We start from the raw sequence: 20,711 nt of genomic DNA on the forward strand, positions 1-20,711 counted from the left end.
AAAGTTTCATTTTAGGTAAATTCTACCCGAACTAGGCTTAAGGTATCTAATTTAACTTTTAGATGTTAAACAAGCCTCAATTTTCCCTAAGATAGGAAATTCACCTAAAACATAAGCAACTAGGTCCATTATGCCTAATTTATGGTTTACGGATGGCCTAAATAGTCCAACTAACCCGAGCATCATAATTCACCATACCAACACCTAAAACCCATACAAATCTAACAAAATATCATAAACATCCTATGAATTAGATCAAATATAACAAGGGGTAAAACCTAGCCTACCCCGACGTCGAAGAAAGCTCAAAAGATCTGCTAAATCACCATTTTCCCCTTTTGAGAAGCTTTCACAAGATGCCAAGCTATTAAAACCACATTCTACTCATTAATATGAGAATAATGATACCTATATTGCACCATTGTGCTTTGGGTCCAAAAACACTCAAAATCCCATGTGGGTTTTATTTATGAAAAATCATGTGTTTTGAAGCCAACCCCAACATTCCCACAAGCTTTAGGAATCATTACCCTTAAAAATAGGTGAAATTCAAGTTAATTTGGGGTTAAAATAAAGCCCCAAGTTTTTGAAATTTAAGAACAAGAAAAGGGAAATTTTACCATGAAAAGGGTGATATCTTACCATAAATTGAAGAGAATCATGAAAACAGATGTTGGCCAAGCTCCTAGATCACCTACAAGCATCAATTCCAAGCTATCTCCTTTTTAAGGGTTTTAGTCTCATGATAATCGGTGAACAATAAGCAAATGAGGATGAAATAGGGTATTTATACCCTTTACAGGTTCTCGATTCTCACAATTGCGACCCAACGTTTGCGATTGTGGTACATTGCAATAGGGTCAGAAGTCGCTATCGCAACATCCCCTTATCGCGATTATGGTCTGTGGGCTGTTATAGTGAGTCATGATCGCGACATAATCTTGGTGATGGGGGATTATTGGTGACTACCAAGGGTATCGCTATCACAATAGTGATGCACCAGATATAATTGATGTAACTGAGACTTCGAAAATTTTCCAAGTCTCCGCCAAGCCCTCGATATTCATCCGGAATCTCCTATATGCAAACAAACTATGTAACTACACCAAATTTGACATTTTGGACTCAATAGCATAGTTAAAATTTCCATATGAGGTTGTTTTGATGAAATGTGAGTTTTACACCCAATTTCTAATTTTTGAACTTTCCGACCAATAGGGCAAAATGAGATAAGGTGCCTTGATATGCGAACCAAAGATCCACCTAGCCTAATATTGACATTTTGGAGCTGTTGGTACAATCAGAATTTGCATTTGAGGTCGTTTAACTAAAGTGTTTGACCTATGGATATTTGGAACCAGCAAAGACTTCAAAGTAAGGAATTTGCTCTAAAAATCAAACGAACTGCCCAGTAACCGTACTGTTAGTTCCAACATGTCATAAATGACTTGGGCCAGCTATAGAAAAGGTTTAACAACAAAAATAAGTGAAAATATGGAAAATAACTTGAATGGTGATTACAATATCCACTATTAAAGGAACTTTCATCCGCGAAAGTTAAGGATTAGGATGTACCTGAAGTCTCGAACAGGTGATAGTAACCGTACTGTTAGTTCCAACATGTCATAAATGACTTGGGCCAGCTATAGAAAAGGTTTAACAACAAAAATAAGTGAAAATATGGAAAATAACTTGAATGGTGATTACAATATCCACTATTAAAGGAACTTTCATCCGCGAAAGTTAAGGATTAGGATGTACCTGAAGTCTCGAACAGGTGAGGATACTGGGTTCGCATCTTGCTCTTAATCCTCCAAGCAACCTCCTTCATTGGGCGGTGCCTCAACTGAACCTTAACTACAGGGATCTCCCTAGTACGCAACCGCCTAACATCACTAGCCAAAATGAGCACAGGATCCTCCATGAAGGTCAACTGCTCATCTAGCTGGACTGAGTCCCATCAAAGTATATTACATAGACCAGGAATGTATTGTTGCAACATAGAAACATGGAAAATTGGATGGATAACAGTAAAAACTGGATGTAAAGTTAACTCATAAGCGACCTTACCAACTGTGCAAAGAATCTCAAAAGGTCCAATATATCTAGGGAAGAGCTTAACTTTCCTACCAAACCTTAACACACCCTTCATGGGTGACACATGGAGGAATACTTGATCACCAACTCTAAATCTCAAGACACAAAGCCTACGGTCTACATAGGCCTTCTGCCTACTCTAAGCTACTTTTAACCTATCCTGAATCACCTTGACTTAATCCAATGACTCCTGAAGCACCATGGGGTCAAACCTTAAAAGTCTCAAACCATCTAATTGGAGAACGACATCTCTTTCCATACAAAGCCTCAAAAGGAGCCTTCTCAATACTCGAATGATAACTCCTATTATATGCAAACTCTGCCAAGGCTAAGTACTCTTCCCACTGGCCTCTAAAATTGATAGCACAGGCTCGGAGCATGTCCTCAAGCACGTAAATAGTCTGCTTGGATTGGACATTGGTCTGTGGATGGAATGCTGCACTTAGATCAACTTGAGTACCCAACTCCTCTTAAAAAGCTCTCCAAAAGCTAGAAGTGAACACAGAACCCCATTATGAAATGATAAATATGGGCACCCCATGCAAATGGACTATGTCACTCACATAAATCAAGCTAACCTCTCAGCACTGAAGGACATCTAAATAGGAATAAAATACATTGACTTGGTCAACCGATCCACGATGACCCAAATACCATTAAAGCGATGGGAAGTATGAGGCAATCCACTAACAAAATCCATGATAATTCACTTCTATTTCCACTCGAGAATGGGCAATCTCTAAATTAAACCACCTAGACATTGATGCTCGATATTTACCTGCTGACAACAAAGGCAACAAGCTAAAAAGTCTACCACATCTCTTTTTATGACACTCCATTAATAATTCTAGTTCAAATATTTATACATCTTAGATGTACCTGGATGAATAGAATATCTAGAGCTGTGAGCATCATGCAGAATCAAATGGATCAAGTTATCGATCATCAAAACACAAATGTGGCTATTAAATCTCAAAACACCCTTAGAATCTAAGGTGATCTGCCCAGACTCACCACTTAACACCTGATCATGAAGGAAGAAAAGCTTACTATCCTCAAACTGATGATCCCGAATCTTCTCAAAAAGCAAAGACCTCACCTCAACACTAGCAAGAATCCTCCTAGGTCCTGAAATATCAAGATGAATCATCAAGTTGGCTAAGGACTGAATGTACCCTGCCAACAACTTCTAAGAAACTGAAATACAACCCAAATTACCCATACAGCCTTCTGACTCAAGGCATCTGCTACTATATTAGCCTTGCTCGAATGATAAAAGATAGAAATATCATAATACTTGAGCAACTCCATCTGTCTATGCTATCTAGCATTAATCTCCCTCTAGGTCATTAGATGCTAATACTGCAATGATCGGTGAAAATCTCACAATACATTTCATAAAGATAATGCCTCCAAATCTTAAGCGTGAAAACTACCACTGCCAACTCCCAATCATGAGTGAGGTAGTTGAGCTCTTGAATTTTAAGTTGTCTCAAAGCATAAGTGTAACACGACCCTGCTGCATCAATACACAACCTAGATCAACACCAAAAGCATCATAATATACAATGAATCCCTCAACCTCTATCAGAAGTGCTAGAACAAGAGCTGAAGTAAGAAAGTCCTTGAGCTTTCCAAAGCTTAACTCATACTCCTCGGACCATCGAAAAGAAACCTCCTTCTGAGTCAATCTAGTCATAGGTGCCAAAACAGTAGAAAAACCCTGGATGAATAATCTATAATAACTGGCCAAACCAATGAAGCTATGAACCTCAATCGAAGATGTAAATCTAGGCCAATCATGAATCACCTCAATCTTGGTTGGGTCTACCATAATACCATCCTTAGATACCACATGCCCAAGGAATATAAATGACTCAAGCAAAAACTCATACTTAGAGAACTTGGCAAAAAGAACATGATCTTTTAAAGTCTAGAGTACAATCCTAAAAGTTGTGTATGCTTCTTTCTATTTCTCGAATTTATAAGGTTGTCATCGATGAACACAATCACAAAAAAATCCAAATAGGACTTGAACACTCAGGTCATCAAATCCATAAATGCGTCTGGGGCATTAGTTAACCCAAAAGAAATCACTAAAAACTCATAATGACTATAATGGGTCCTAAAGGCTGTCTTGGGGATATTGTCAGCCTGAATCCTCAACTGATGGTAACTAGGTCTCAAATCAATCTTAGAAAACATTAACGCTCCCTGAAGCTGGTCAAACAAATCATCAATGCGAGGTATAGGATAATAGTTCTTCACCTTTACCTTATCAAGCTACCTAATCAACACACATATGCATTGGAGCCATCTTTATTCTTTGCAAGCAACACAGAGGCTCCCCTAGGAGACACACTCGGTCTAATAAAACCCTAACAAAGAAAATCCTAAAGCTGAGAATTCAACTTTGTAAGCTCGATAGGAGCCATACAATAAGGTACCATATAAATAGGCCAGGTGCCAAACTCGAGATTAATAGAAAACTCAGTCTTATGAATAGGGGGAATGCTAGAAAGGTCGGTAGGATATATATCGAGAAACTCACAAACTACAAAAATAGAGTCAAGCAACAGACTCTCCACACTAGTATCACAAACATAAGTGAGATAAGAATCACAACCCCCCGAAATAAGCCTCATAGCATAAATATAAGAAATAATCCCCATCGTCTCACGGCTAACCACTTTCTACCACACGATTGGGGGTGCATTGGGCAAGCTAAGGTAACAGTCTTTGCAAAATAATCCAACACCACAGTGATAGTGGGATAGCCATTCTATGCACAGAATGACATTAAAATCCACTATATCCAGGATAATAAGATTATCATAAGTATCAACATCTCTAACTATCATAACATATGATCTGAAAACCCGATCCACTACTAAAGAATAACTCACGGGAGTAGATACACATATATACAGATAATAAATTCTATGATAACTCTAATCGTCGAGCATAATAAAAAGACACATAAGAATGAGTGAATCTCAGATTAAATATAGCAAGGGCCGACTGGCGACACACTACAATCATACCTATAATTACAACATCCAAAGACTCAACCTCGGATCTAGCGGGTACTGCATACAACTGACCACACTCGCCACTTGACTGGGCTCTTGACTGATCTCCTATACTACCTTCCTGAGAACTTCCTCGAGTACCTTGGAAACCACCCTACGACCCTGAGAACTACCTCTAGTTGAGGGATGAACTGATCTAATAGGTGAAATACTCGAAGCTGAAGCAATAATTGCCCTACGACTAGGGTACTCACGAGAATAATACCTAAAAGATCCATAATGATAACATAATCCCTGAGATGAACCAGAACCAATAGATCCAACCGACTCAGAGTAACCACCATGACTATAATAGTCAAAAGACAAACACTTTAAAGACTGACCGACAACCTGGCTAAGGCGATCACTAGCACTATACTAACCTCCGTTAGTAATCTGAAAAGCTTCCTAAAACATTCAATTGGGCTAACTCTGAGGTTGATAGGATGGAAGCAGAGATTACCTACCATGAAAATTATAGAGGTACTATGGTTCCTATTAAAATTGCCCTGATATCTAGGCCTCTTATCATTGCCCCCTGGGCCTCACGACGCATCTCCTCCATCACTCGAGTATGATCCAAAACCTCAGAAAAAGACCTACCTGCAGCAACGAAACTCTGAGTGGATATACGAAGGAGAAGTCTCAATCCTTGAACAAAGCAACAAACTTTCTCATACTCAGTGTTCAGAATAAAAGTAGCCTGCCTAGCCAACTTATAAAAATGAGCCTCATACTCCACAATTGTCATGTAACCCTGCTTTAATATAGAGAATTGATCTCCCAAATGATCTCTAAGGCTGTGAGGCATGTACTTCTCTAAGAATATCTCAAAAAACTAAGTCCATAATAAAGGAGAAGATCCAGCTGGTCTAGAATCCATATAACCTCTCAACCAATGTCGAGCAACCAAATCCAACTGAAATATGGTGTAATCCATACTAAAAGTCTTAACAAGGTTCAAATTATAGAGCCTATCCTCACAAACAATCAGAAACTCATACGTATCCTCACTCGGAGCACCAGAAAACTAAGGTGGAGACAATCTCAAGAATCTACCCAACATCTTTTGCTCTTCAACAAACATAAAAGGCTGGGAAACCACTGGCTGAGTAACTACCAACGGAGAAATTATCACTACAAGAGGGAACTCAACTCGGGGAGTCACAACTACAGGTTGCACCCTCACCTCTGTACCATTCTAATATGTAGACTGTGCACCATTAGATGGTATACCATTAACTATCCCCAAAAGCTTGAACTAAGGCATCTTTTAGCATTGAAGAAGAAATAAACCCTGGTGGAGCCTGGGCTGGTCCCTGGCCCATCGTTAGCTATGGTGGAAGAATCTCTGGATCAGGAATGGAAATAGGGTCTGGTGAAGGCCCCCTATCCCGAACCCTTGCCGGTGCACATCTCTAGGCTGTCCACAATCTCTGTGTTGTTAAAAAATAGGAGTAGGATCCCTAGGATCGATCTCAGAATCCTTATCGTGTGTAGTAATAACATGTGTAAATGTTCTATTAACCAACTCAGACTGTTAGCACGATATGAGTTAAAGAAGTGAAAAACTCCTAAGAATGTCCCATATCCTCCTAAATATAGGAAACAAACATCATCATTCTAATCCATAGGACTTTACTAGACACTTGCTCTTGTACCAATAATACCAATGTAACCTAGGCTCTGACACCAATTTGTCATGACCCAATTTACGAGTTATTATGTCACCTACTATATCTCGCTATTAGGTAATCCAAATCATAACCCAAAGCTAAACACAATGGGTTAACTTAGTGGAAATACCCCAAAAAGGCCTATTAGGAAAACTAACACAAGAGATAAGAAAGGAATAGAAATAACTTAAGGGTAGTCACAATATAATACCATCCCACGACCTGGTAGAGCCAGTACAAGAGCAACTATAAATACAATCCAAGTATCTAAAATATTCTATACAACCTATATTGAAACTAAAGATTAGACATAAGTAAGATAGAAAGAAATGGGTGAATCCGACTCTAAGAGTTTACCCTATCTGTAAGTATCAACATAACATGAGCATCGATCAATGACAATAACTAGTATTTGTATATACACCAAAAAGGTATAGAAGTGTAGTATGAGTACCAAAACAATGCTACTCAGTAGGCATCATCGACTGAGTGAGCTAAATCATGATATAAGTATGATAGAATGCAAGATAACATAACTAAGTCAACATAAGGAAACGAACCTGAATCAACTCCAACATCGCTGTGCATACATAGGTAAATAAACGAGAATAATAACATAACATAGCATAACGTAAAGCATCAACACACACAACCATAAATACCAAATTGGCTCCCATACAGAAAAAGTAATTAACCCATCGCAAGCCCCCATAATCTTGGAAGGTACAAACAAGATAGTATAACCTACCACTGTCATTAATCAACTCTCATAATACTATTGGAATTCATCCAAGTCATGGCATACTATAACTATCGACTGTCTATATTTATCACTTGTCAATTAATCAATACTTATCAACTAATCATTTTTCACTAGAATTCATTAATGTCATACCATATTATAACCATTTCTTCATTTTCAGACTTACACAAATTGCTATTTTTAATCTTACATGCCGATATTATCATATCATAATAAGTATATCATCGTAGCATAATATTTATATCCAAACTCAAACTGATAAATATAATCAATAGCCAAACTTGAATTGTTAAATATATCATCAATAGCTGGACTTGAACCGATAAATATAATCAATATCCAGACTTGAACTGATAAATATAATTAATAGCCAGACTTGAACTGGCAAATATAATCAATAGCCGTGCTTGAATCGTAAATATAAATTTATCAATGTAATTAATAGTATCGTCAATGACATAACTAATAGCATAATCAATAGGCGTCAACAGTCACATCAACCAACCAAACCATCAAGTGTCAAGGTTTCTCAACATTACCATAATAAGTATTTTCAAGATTCTAACCAGCGTATGAAGGTCTACATAAACTAACATGTGTCTTAGCCTAAGGTAGGTCAAGGTCCAACTTTTAATCCCCAACATTCTATTTTTGGTAAATTCTATCTGAACTAGGCTTAAGGTATCTAATTCCACTTTTAGATGTTAAACAAGACTCAGTTTTTCCTAAGATAGGAAATTCACCTAAAATATAAGCAACTAGGTCAATTATGCCTAATTTACAATTTACGGATGGCCTTAACGATCCAATTGACCCGAGTTTTTTAATTCACCATACCTATACCTAAAACCCATCCCAAATCTAACTAAATATCATAAACATACGATGAATTAGCTCAAATTTAACAAGGGGTAAAACCTCGCCTACCTCGATGCCAACAAAATCTCAATAGATCTAAGAAGCTTTCACAAGATACTAAAATACCAAAACCACATTCTACTCATCAATACGAGAATAATTATACCCATATTGCACCATTGTGCTTTAGGTCCAAAAACCACCCAAAATTCTATGCGGGTACTATTTATTGAAAATCATATTTCCAAATCCAACCCAATGTCCCACATGCTTTAAGAATCATTACCCTAAAAAATGGGTGAAGTCCGAGCTAATTTGGGTTAAAATCAAGCCCCAAAGGTTTTGGAATTTTAGAACAAGAAATGGAAAATTTTATCATGAAAGGGTGAAATCTTACCATAAATCAAAAGTAAATCATAAAAAATAGATGTTAGCCAAGCTCCTAGATCACCCACAAACCTCAATTCCAAGATATCTCCCTTTTTAGGGCTCTAGAAAATGGGTGAAGAATGAGTAAAATCGAGCTAAAATAGGGGTATTTATACCCTTTCCAGGTTCTCAGGACTCGCCATTGCAACCCAATGTTCATGATCGCGGCACATTGCGATAGGGTCAGAATTAGCTATCGTAATATCCCCTTACTATGATCGTGATCTAGTGGGTTATTAGGTGAGTCGCGATCATGACATAATCTTAACAAACATAAATTTCTGGTAACTACCAAGGGTATTACGATTGCGATCCTTGGCATCGTGATAATGATGCACCAAATACAACTAAGATTTGAGAAACTTTCCAAGTCTCCGCCAAGACCTCGAGATTTATCTGAAATATCATATATGCAAATAAACTATGTAACCATACCATATTCGATATTTTAGACTCAATAGCATAATCAAAATTTACATCCGACGTTGTTTCAATGAAATGTGGGTTCCACACCCAATTTTTAATTTTGTAACTTTCCAACCAATAGGTCGAAATGAGTTCGAGTACCTCGGCACCCAAACTAACGATCCACCTAGTCTAAAATCAATATTCTAGAGCTGTTAGAAGAGTTAGAATTTGCAATCAAGGTCGTTTGGCTGATGTCTTTGGTCAATGACCATTTGGAACCAGCGAAGACGTTAAAATAAAGAATTTGCTCTTAAAACTAAATAAACTACCCGATAATCATACTGTTAGTCCCAGCAAGTCATAAATAACTTAGAATAGTGATAGAAAAGCTCCAACAGTGAAAATAAGTAGAAATAAGGAAAATAACCTAAAGGGTCATTACATATCACTACTAATCTTTGTGGTTTTTATGTGTTGTGGATGTGGATAGGCTGGTGAAGACGCTGATTATTCGATGAAAACTAACGTCTAGCTAAAGGATATATTTGATGGAAAAAGGGTATGTTTATTCCACTTTTCTGTTCCCTGATTGTTTTCAGTTCCTTAGTTCTATTGCATCAATTGTACTTGATAATATGTTGGATTCTAATCCAAAGCCTGTTTTCATCACTTATTTATTTTTTATTTTTTGTAGTTTTGGGGTTGGAATTAACAGATATGAAACTATGAAGATCTGGTCTCACTAGCTTCCCACTATAAACAAACAACATGACTGGGTTGATGTTCATAGATAGTGGATTGTGTGTTCTAAATTTTGATAAGGGGAAGTAATGGTAAACTGTGATGAGTGCAGCGTGTGCAATATCCTCTTTTTATTTTCTACTCTTATTTGACAAGATTGTTTTTCTAGAAGAGAGTTTTATATACTATCAAAGGGTATTGAAAAATATGTGTATTGGTATAAACTTTGTCTTACCCTCTTCTATCCATTAGAATAGAAGCTATATTAGTTATCTCCTCAAAGTCTCCTTGCACCATTTTCTAGGCATAATACATAAATGTGACCCTAAACTTGACACCAAATTATAACTTTGACCTTAAACTTTGATAGCACACAAATAGGACCTTTAACTGTTCAAAACCTAAACAAATATGACCTCCAATTTTGCAACCCCCATGCTTGAGTTTCACTTGGGCCTACGTGGAAAGGTAATCCAATCACATGATGTCACTTCATTAAAAGGGTTGACTTGCAGGGACTTTTGATCGGAGGTCATATTTGTGCAGTTTTGAATAGTTAAAGGTCATATTTGTCTTTCATCTGAAACGACGCCGTTTTGCTTTTTGGGTTAAAACGGCATCGTTATTATTATTATTATTATTATTATTATTATTATTATTATAATTATTTTATTTATTTCTATAGCAGCAGCACCTAACTTTTTTTTTATTAAAAAATAAGAAAAACCACTAGCAGGGATCGAACCCACGCAGTAGGCTGAAGAAAGCGCCCAAGAAGAGTAAATAACACCACTGGGCTATCTAAGTGCCTTGTTTCATGTTGTTCAACATTAATATACGTACATAAATATAGATTTTCTATCTTATATATACAACGTAATCTTTTACTGAGGGGGCTCGGGTGAACCCTATGGCAACCACGTAGGTTCGCCCTTGCGTTAATTTAATATTTTAATAACGTTAATTTGATAACATTAATTTAATATACTACTACTACTATCCTTAATAACATTAATTTAATAACGTTAATTTAATAACTTTCTATTAAAACTATAATTTTTATTATTATTAACATATTTCATCTTTAATTTAATATTTTAAAAAATTATAGTTAGATATATTATATAACTTAAATTCACCCTCTACTTTATACTATATATAGATACCCGCACGATTTTTTCGTATGAGACTGACCCACCTAATTAATAAATCTTCAATATTGTTTTTTTTCCGCAATGACAAAAGAAACTAGATGCCATTTTCATCTTTGCGCCAGAAATAATGAAAAATAATAGTGAAAAGTCATTTAAATATATAAAAAGGAATTAGTAAGGTCATTATAGTCATTTTACCAGTTTTTTACTGTTGAAATACTTTGATTTTAAGCTGAACGAGCCCAATTTTGTGTGTTGAACACGTGTTTTGCCACGTAGGATCAGAGGTCATATTTATGCAGTTTTGAATAGTTTAAGGTCATATTTGTGCACTGTCAAAGTTTAAGGTTAAAGTTATAATTTAGTGTCAAGTTTAGGGTCATATTTATGTGTTATGCAGTTATAATTTAGTGTCAAGTTTAGGGTCATATTTATGTGTTATGCCTTTTTTCTATTTATACTAGAGGAGCATGACCCCTGCCAGCACATACCCAACATTAAGATATTTTAACCATGCACGATTAAAATTGAATTATTCAGTATTTGTATTCCTACTTAACCTTACAGGCTCAAAAATTTGCAAGCTACAAAAATTCAATGTCCAGACAAGACATCTAATTGCACCTATCAAAATTTCAAACCCGCTCAACCTTGACATCTTTTTATTGAACTCAGAAACTTTAACAGAATCGCTGCCTCATTCTTGGACCTAATTGTAAGTTGATCCCACACCATTCACACCTTGGAGTAAGTAAGACTTGTGTTTTTATTTTCTTGGAAAGATAAAGCAATTTATGAGTGAATTCTTTTATTCAATGTAAAGTATATGTTCCACATGTACAATTTGGTGACTCTTTCACATGTAAAATATGCTCTTTCTCAATGTGAAATCTGCCTCCTTTCTCTTTATGATATATGTAAGCAGTACCTTCAGCTGTGCTTGCTTCTTCGTCGACGTTATTCACACATCTGTATACATACGAATCCTAGTACATACCACTTATAGTGTTTCAAGATCTAGGCATAAAGTTATTGCAATTCCCATATTCTTTATCTAGTCTTGAGATTGACGACATTCTTTGAAACCTATATGGATAGCACCGAAATACACCTAACAAATGGAGTAGCACGGTATGAGATATAAATTGTTACAAAGAACCATATCAAGTTAAAAGGCTAAAAAATAGTAAACAAAATATAGCCCTTTGGATGATCAGTTACTTATGCATATTTTAAATGGAGGAGGAGATTTTCAAATTTATATTTGCAGCCAAGAAAATAATTGAGTACTCAGTTATTGAACTTGTATGTTTGTCGGTAGAAGCTGTAATTGCAGAACTTAATGAGCATGAAAGAAGAAATTGGTAGAAGTTGCATCTATAGAACTTAATGAACAGTAAAAAGAAATGCAAAATATTTCAATTAGATAAATTACAAAATATAAGCTAATATAAGTTAGTATTGAATAAATATGTTAGTATCTTTTAATGGAATTAATGCATTATATTATTATTAATACACATCCAGAAGATGCTAAATAAACTTCATCCTGACCAAGAGCCTTTAATCCTCCTGTACATATGGATTTTATGCTTTTTGTATTTTTAGTTTTTCAACAACTATAATGTTTTCTTGTTATCGTATGGCATAAGCATTTGCCGATTGCATCAATACTTAGCAAGTATAGAATAACAGATATTTAGTTTAGACAATTCTATTCACCGTAAGATGGAACTAATCTAAATTACATAATTTCAGTTCTCATGCTAAGATATCACGAATGGACAAAGAATAAAATAAAATAAACTCGGCACCGCCCCATCTCAAACTCAAAGGATAGCAACTCCATAATAGGCATAGCAAATACTAATGTCATTTCTTGATTTTATAGTATTTATGAAATATGTCACTGCACAATGAAAGCTTCCTTTAACATAACCAACAAATCCACTACTGTATAAGTTATGACTCATCTATAGACACTATAAAACATGTTGCACATTCACCAATTGTACATTAGCCTTTAGAAATATCGATATAGGCAGCTCTATCAAAGATCAACTTGAAAAATACTTTATAATCAATCTTTTAATATCCTTTTCCATACTGTGTTTTACTTTTCAATTGCGCTCTTTATGGCACATTGTCAGGAACTGCTACATGCATTTGTATAAAACATGAGAAACACTCTTGGAAAACTCATTATAAATGGGAATACTATATTCATGGTGCAATTTTTTCCTCTTGGCCAAAATTTCCAATAGCCTTGCTGCTGGTTTATGCACCATGAAGATGTTTCTAGAGAAAGATTTATTAGGGAAGTATCAAAGGGGGATTTTTTAGCAGATAAAAGTCATAGATATCTAAACAATCCCACTTTGTGGGAATATACTAAATATATTGCTGTTACAGATGTCTAAACAACAAACTGAAAATTTTCATAAGATTTATGTAGCATGAATGAGTCTAATGACAACATCTTACTATTTTTAAATAATTAGTCCACTTCTAGCACAATGTAGCTTACCTGGATGGATAGTAATTGTTTCATAATTCCATCAGGCACAATAGTGTCATTGTATCTATACAAACCTTTCTCATTAATTAAAACACCATCTAATTTGCCCAGATCTTTCCCAACTAGAAGAGTGCTCCACAAAGACTACATTCAACAACAACTAAAGGTGCACATTACACACTAAACTACACAAGTTTAACTTTACCATAAACTCATTGTATCATTGCGTAAAGACTAATTGTGTGATTTCTGGTGTACCAATCACCAATCATAATTGTAATATCACCACCTAGAAAATTAAAAGGGATTGGAATCTCATCGCTGTTGTTAATTGTAATTCCACCAAAACCACCTGATGCCCTCTGAAAATTGAGTGAAGAAAAATAAAATAAATTTCTAATTTGGTTCTTGACCTGAAATTACTAATTCCAGTTTAACTTTACAGGAATAGGGTAGTTTGTTCACGGTAAACCATCTTGCCAAGAAGTCCTTTTCTGCTAAACCCCAAATGAACAGAAACTTGAAAAGAAGTATTCAAAATTAACAGTTTATCTAACGTCTTAAGCAACCTATATTATATATAACATTTTACTATTTTGTTGATCATGCTTAAGGCATATATTATTGAACAATTAAATTAGGTGGAAACAAATAAGTAATTAATTTTTTAGTAGAATGTCTAATTGGTGCTAGCTGAAGTTGAAGAATATATACAATTGATATAAATGAAACATATTAAGTTCCAATGGTTGATATTAAGGATATACTAGAATTAATGAATGACCAACGCAATATCTATGCAACGCATCTTCTCAACTTTGCATTAATGAATCATGAGAGAGCAAACTCCAAAATATAGTGTGTTTCAATTCTTCTACCCATGTATTTTTCTTATGTTTCTCTAATCCAATTTTTGAGTTATGATTTCTTCACCAATTCATTCTTTATCGAGATTAGATATGCCATAGCCCATAATCTATAAGGGCTATGAAATTTCTATACTAAAGGCAGAGTATTTTTGAAAATAAGGGTTATCTGTAACTTGTCCTTCAAGAACTATCAGTAGGAAGAAAACATATTCAAATTGAAGGAGATTTTAACAAAATTGAGTTGTTATATCAATTTTTATTTATTTACATAGATAAAAAAATCCGATGCATCCTTAGGTTGAGATGTTTAACCATAGCTGAGACCTATTGCAAAAAGTAAAGATTATGAGATTTAAGTTATCAGTCAGTTATAGATAACATTGTATAGCATTAATAGCATTCGTCAAAGACTTCTCTCATCATCCTAAAATTGTATTGTGAGAAATCATAACCAATGGGGATTTACTTATAGTTTGATTTGAGGAGAAAATAGCAGAAACAATGGAGAAAAATTCTATAGTGGTCGTTATTGGTGAGACTGGTTCTGGTAAAAGTACACAACTTCCACAAACACTTTATCAAAGGGGTTATGTTAAATCTGGGTTCATCGCTGTTACTCAGCCTCACCGTGTTGCGCCATTTCTATTTCTAGGTACCATTAATACCATATTATTCTTAATTTTAAAATTGTTGTCATCAGCTTAGGCTCCTTGTACTTGCTTGGATTTTTTCAAACTCATCGTGTGTCATAATTTCCCAGAAATAAGATTACATTATTCACCTAGTCTCGTCCATGTTAGGATTCGAAATTTGATTATCCAAATTATTGATCAATAATTTCATTAATTTACTTCTCTTTCCGTATAGTTCATTATAGTATATTTGTTGGTACTGTTGTTGTGATACTATATGTTGTTTCTTCTACTGTCATTACTTTTTTTTCTGGATTGTTTTGAATAACTATTTTTATCTTGAGCCTAAGGTCTATAAAAAAAAATTTCTCTACCTTTGAGGTAGGGTTAAGGTCTGCGTACACTCTACCTTTTACATACCTTCACTTTGTGGGATTATACCGATATATTCTTCTTGTTGTTTATAGAATGGGATGTTACCTTGTTTGCGGGAGGATAAGATGGATCGGGTGATAAATCTCAAAAGGATGAGACTGTCTAGGTTATCAAATATGCTGAAGAAAGTTCCTAACTAGAAGACATTTAAATGAGATGCAAGAAGGGAAACAATATATATAATAGTAATAATTTATCTAATCTGATATTTTCCATTCCCGTGAACAAGAGGTTCTTTGAGGATTATGATAGCAAGTGTTTAGTATGTATTAGTAGAGAATTACTTTGTGCTTGATGAGGGAATTTGAGATTCATTACATGACTTCAAAGTTTTGTTGTATGAGAATGCTTAGTTGGGGCAACAGTAGATGAGTACCATTTTTCATTGCCTCTGGAAAGCCAGTTGAGAAAATTGCCATTAACTTGACGTGAATCCTCTCTAAGCTTGAGAAATTGCCATTCAACATTGTTTCTGTTAGTAGAAACATGAAATAAAGAATGAGAGAAAGACACAAGATTTAGCATGGTTCAAGTTGTTACACTCGTTTTTGGTCTAGGAAACTTTCCAATTTACATTAATAGCAATAATCTGAAAAAAACATTAAGCTAAACGTAACTCAAGAAACTTAAAATCTAGGCAACAACAAAAACCAACAATTTCAAGCTTCCCAAAAATCCCCGAACGGACCCCCTACACAAACCAATGATGCTGCTAAACTAAACACGACATTCCAAACTCAATGGAATCATCATACTACCAAACAAAGATCGTCTTTAATGAATATTAACCAAAGTCAGCATTAATCTTAAAATTGAAAACTTTAACATCACAATATCCTATAGATCTGAAACCAATGTCCAAGAAAACACTACACATTATATTAAACAGTTGCTCTGCTGGTCTGCTACCTAGGAAAGAATAATGTAAGTAAGACACCAAGCAATTCAAACAGTGGAAAAAATACTTCTAGAAAGGGCAGTTACAGAAAAGATTACTATGCGCTCTTGGCTCTTCTTATGCTGTTTCAACCTAGAATTTCTTCTTTGTTCTCTTTCATCCTCAACTTCTTGAAATGCCTTATAGGAAAGAGAAGAGTCTGCATGTACACAATGGCATAAAAATTAGCAGTAGGAAATGGTATGATACATTAGCATTGAGATGCTAGTGAAAAGCTGGCATCAATAAATTCTAATGCTTTAATTCCTTCAGAAGAGAGGTATCTTTTTTTATAAAGACGAAGTCACCTCCAAAAGACATTAAGTCATAGATAAAGATTTTCACAGCTGACACGTTCTTTTTACTGAATGATGACTTCTTTTCTTGTAGCCTTCCCTTCTCATGGAAACCTACCGACATATGGATCTAAAAGAAGAAAGGTATAGGAAGAAACATGACATGTGAACCAAAAAGGTAATATCATCAAATCAGTACAGACAAAATCCTGAAACCAACATTCTTAATCCAATACCTCAGCTGCAGATTTTGGCTTTGTCGTATTGCTCGGTTAGTTAGTTGTTTTTCTAGGCACAGAAGAAGATACCAACGACCTTCCATCTTCCCATATGGATATGATATTTTCATATCACATAAAAGGTACACATATATACATTACATCTTCATAGAGTAAATGAATACAATGCTCTTGCTATAAATATTTTTTGACATGAAGCACACATATCGAAACTACTGCTTCTATAATATAGAAAAGAAATATAAAGAGATAAATGAATGATGAATGTGAGTATGTATACATACTACAGAAACTTTTGATTTAAGTCTCAAAATATTATAAGCAGGGCAAAAGGAAACAACATCTGCCATAGATGCAAGCCTTACCGGGTCGCCCCGCCAAGATACGGGGTAAGCCCAAAATACCCAACCTAACTCTAGAAAGACTTTATTAGTCATCATCACAACCTCATAGATAAATAGGAAGAGGTAAAGAAGCAACAAAAGTGTTCTTAAAAGCACATAAAATAAGCCAATCGAAACAACAACTTAGCTTAACAGACCCTTAAGATATGTGTATATACATCTATACATATTGTAGAAACTTTTGATTTTCAGTACAACAGCTTAACCAAACAAACCCTTAATATAAATGGTGTTTTTTTACTTTATTTTTTCGTCTGTGGAGAAACAGAGAGAGGGCAACCACCATTAAAAGACACCTCAATACGTCTCTATTTGCCTTATTTTCAAAATTCATAGATGATTATATATATATATATGTATTTATTAAGAGAGATATATATGTAACATATAGAAACTATAGATAAAAAGGCTCAAATTGTTATAATCACGACAAAGGAGATAATGCGTCAAACATGGCTACAGAACCACAATTGCTCTTCAAATAAGGCCTTTCAGGTTGCCCCGCCAAGCTACGGGCATAACTCTGTTACCTTATGAACTCTAGACACCTTAATCATCACAACCTCACATTGTAACACCACCACCACCAACGACAATATAAATGACAACAAAAAACCCATTTCAAGGATTTCAACGCAAGCATATATGATGATGATGAGTAAAGAGAAGAAGTAATAACAAAATGGTCAAATCTTAAACCCTAAACCCTTCATTTCTTTTTTTTTTTTTGTGTGTATATATATATATATGTATATATGTAAAGATTATTGTGTTTATATGTATACAAACTGCAGAAACTTTTCAATTTTCATCAAAGGTTTCAATGCAATAGCCTAACCAAACAGACCCTTAAGGCTCAAATCAGTATAATCAGGTCAAGAGAGATAATGCATCCTCCATGGCTGCAGACCTCAGCTGCACTATAGCTCGATCAGCTCATAGTACCTTTCGAGTCGCCCCGTCGAGATACGGATGCAACTTCCTTTCCCCCATGAACTCTAAATAGCTTAAATCATCACAAGCTCTAATCCATAACAACAATCATAACAACAAAAACCAATTTCAACAATTTCAACATTGATCATGCATGATGATGATGAAGTTTCTATGTACATATTGCATAAAGTTTCAATTTTAAGGCTCAGATCAGTATATTCTGAGCAAAGGAGATGAAACAATGCATCTACCATGACTGCACTACATACATGTCCAACTCTCTTACCCTATGAGCTCTATACACCATAATCATCATAACCTCTCATCCTTAAAAGCAATAACAACGACAAAACCCTTCTCAGTATATGTATAGAGAGATATAAGGGTGTGTATGTATATCCTTTTTAGGGGATTTTTAAGACCTGTATCGGCATAATTAGGGCAAAGGAGATAATGCATCCGCCATAGCTGCATATATCATGTGCACTACTACAGCTCAACCAACTCATAGTACCTTACAAATCACCCTGCCATGATATGGACCATCTCTCTTTCCCTTACATTGACAAAGTACAAAATTTATAGATTTCTACAGATCCTAAGAACCAAAAATATCAAATTGATCCTTCTTCTTCCATTAAAATCAAGGATAGAGAGAAACCTCAAGTGACCAATCTAATCTATTTTCTATATTATAGAAGCAGTGAATTTGATATAGAATTAAAAAAAACACAAGTAAAACCCACAAATTGGACCTTCTCTCTTTTATTAGAACAAAAAATCCCATGAAAAAACTCAAATGATAATCCACAAAGCCATAAAAATGATTATCAAAAATTAAAGCTGGCATGTATGAAATAATCTTCAAGAAAAAACAGACCCGACACAAAAGAGAAACAACTTGGGTTTGATCTTCTGGTTTAACAGAGGAGAAAAGATAGAGACAAGATTGAAAAAAGAGCAAAAGACATCTGAAGAAGAAATTGATACAATACACGTGTTTTGTAACAGCTTATATTTGCTACACGTATGGTTATTGTCATCCTGATAGGGTGATATAAAATGCCCTTGGCATAAAATTTTTTGACATGAAGCACACATGTCAAGATCAGGAAGCAGTCGAAACCAATGCTTTTATAATATAGAAAAGAAAAGAAATATGTTTCCTCATTCTTCCCTAACAAGTATGAATTCGATTGTTACACCAACCTTTTTTAATTGATTTTCTAAATTGTTTGGTGTGTGAGAAATATTGTAAGATTTAGTTGATACAAAGAATGTAATATCATCCAATTTGTATGATGCAGCTCTGAATATCATTTGATATATTTTGGGTCGTGCTAACACAGGGACCACCCTAGTGTGTGTATATATATATATATATACTAAATGTAACATTCTGAGACTGTACCCTGGACGTCACACGGTGCTTACCACAAGCTAACCTATGACTGGTACATGCTGTGAGCACTAAATATAATATTGGAATATATATGCGGAAGAAATTTGAAAATGCCATAAGGTTCTCAAAATACTGAAATAATAACTGAGTATAACTGATAATAATATCTGAAAACTGAATAACTGACTATTCTAGTCCGAGAGCCTCTAACTGTCTAAATATGGAGTTGATGGATCAAACCCCCAACTAACTCCAACTGAAATAACTACTGAACTACTGAAATACTAAAATAGATAAACTCTATCCTTGAAATATGAGGACTCACCACTATAAATGCTGCTGATAGCCTGAGTTGCTAAGTACGGTCAGGAACCTGAGCATCCGAACCTATGATATGAGACATCATAGCACAAAAAAAAGTATGCGATCAGTACATTGAACGTACTGGTATGCTAAGTAAAGTAAGGATGATATACGTGGGTTCATATGCATGAGATGATAACTGACTGAATGAACATCATGAAGTAACTGGATGAGTGTACACGCAAAACTGTAACTACTGAACATACTGAACATGCAATACTGCGTATATAGGTGTACGTCGTGTATATAAGATTATAGTGAAACTGAGTACTGAATTCTGATAGTTGAGTAGCTGATAACTGATAGCCATAGTTCTGTAGAACTAACCGAGTTCTTTACTGAATACTAAGACTGAAATTGTAACTGTGAGAGTGCTTATCTAACCGACATACCCCGATATAGACTGATTTGGGATCCAACCTGTGATCCCAGTTGAAAGGGTGTTAGCATCTTGCCACGGAATACTAATAATGTTGTGTCAAC

General features: G+C 35.0%; 1 long non-coding RNA gene across 6 annotated transcripts; it reads right to left on the minus strand.

The window, feature by feature from the left end:
- Positions 1–11,980: 11,980 nt before the first annotated feature.
- LOC107839036 lies at positions 11,981–19,754 on the minus strand. Of its 6 annotated transcripts, none has more exons than XR_001664986.2 (5): positions 17,121–19,595; positions 16,897–17,014; positions 16,648–16,748; positions 15,936–16,123; positions 11,981–12,308 (listed from the first exon to the last, which is right to left on the minus strand). It is a non-coding gene; the product is annotated as an uncharacterized LOC107839036 (long non-coding RNA). The 6 variants fall into 6 exon arrangements; XR_001664988.2 differs by having other exon boundaries at positions 16,028–16,123; positions 17,121–19,575; XR_007043983.1 differs by having other exon boundaries at positions 16,897–19,754.
- Between the last annotated feature and the right edge of the window lie 957 nt (positions 19,755–20,711).

The sequence above is a fragment of the Capsicum annuum genome, chromosome 8 (assembly GCF_002878395.1).
Source record: "Capsicum annuum cultivar UCD-10X-F1 chromosome 8, UCD10Xv1.1, whole genome shotgun sequence".
NCBI classification, from domain to species: Eukaryota; Viridiplantae; Streptophyta; class Magnoliopsida; order Solanales; family Solanaceae; genus Capsicum; species Capsicum annuum.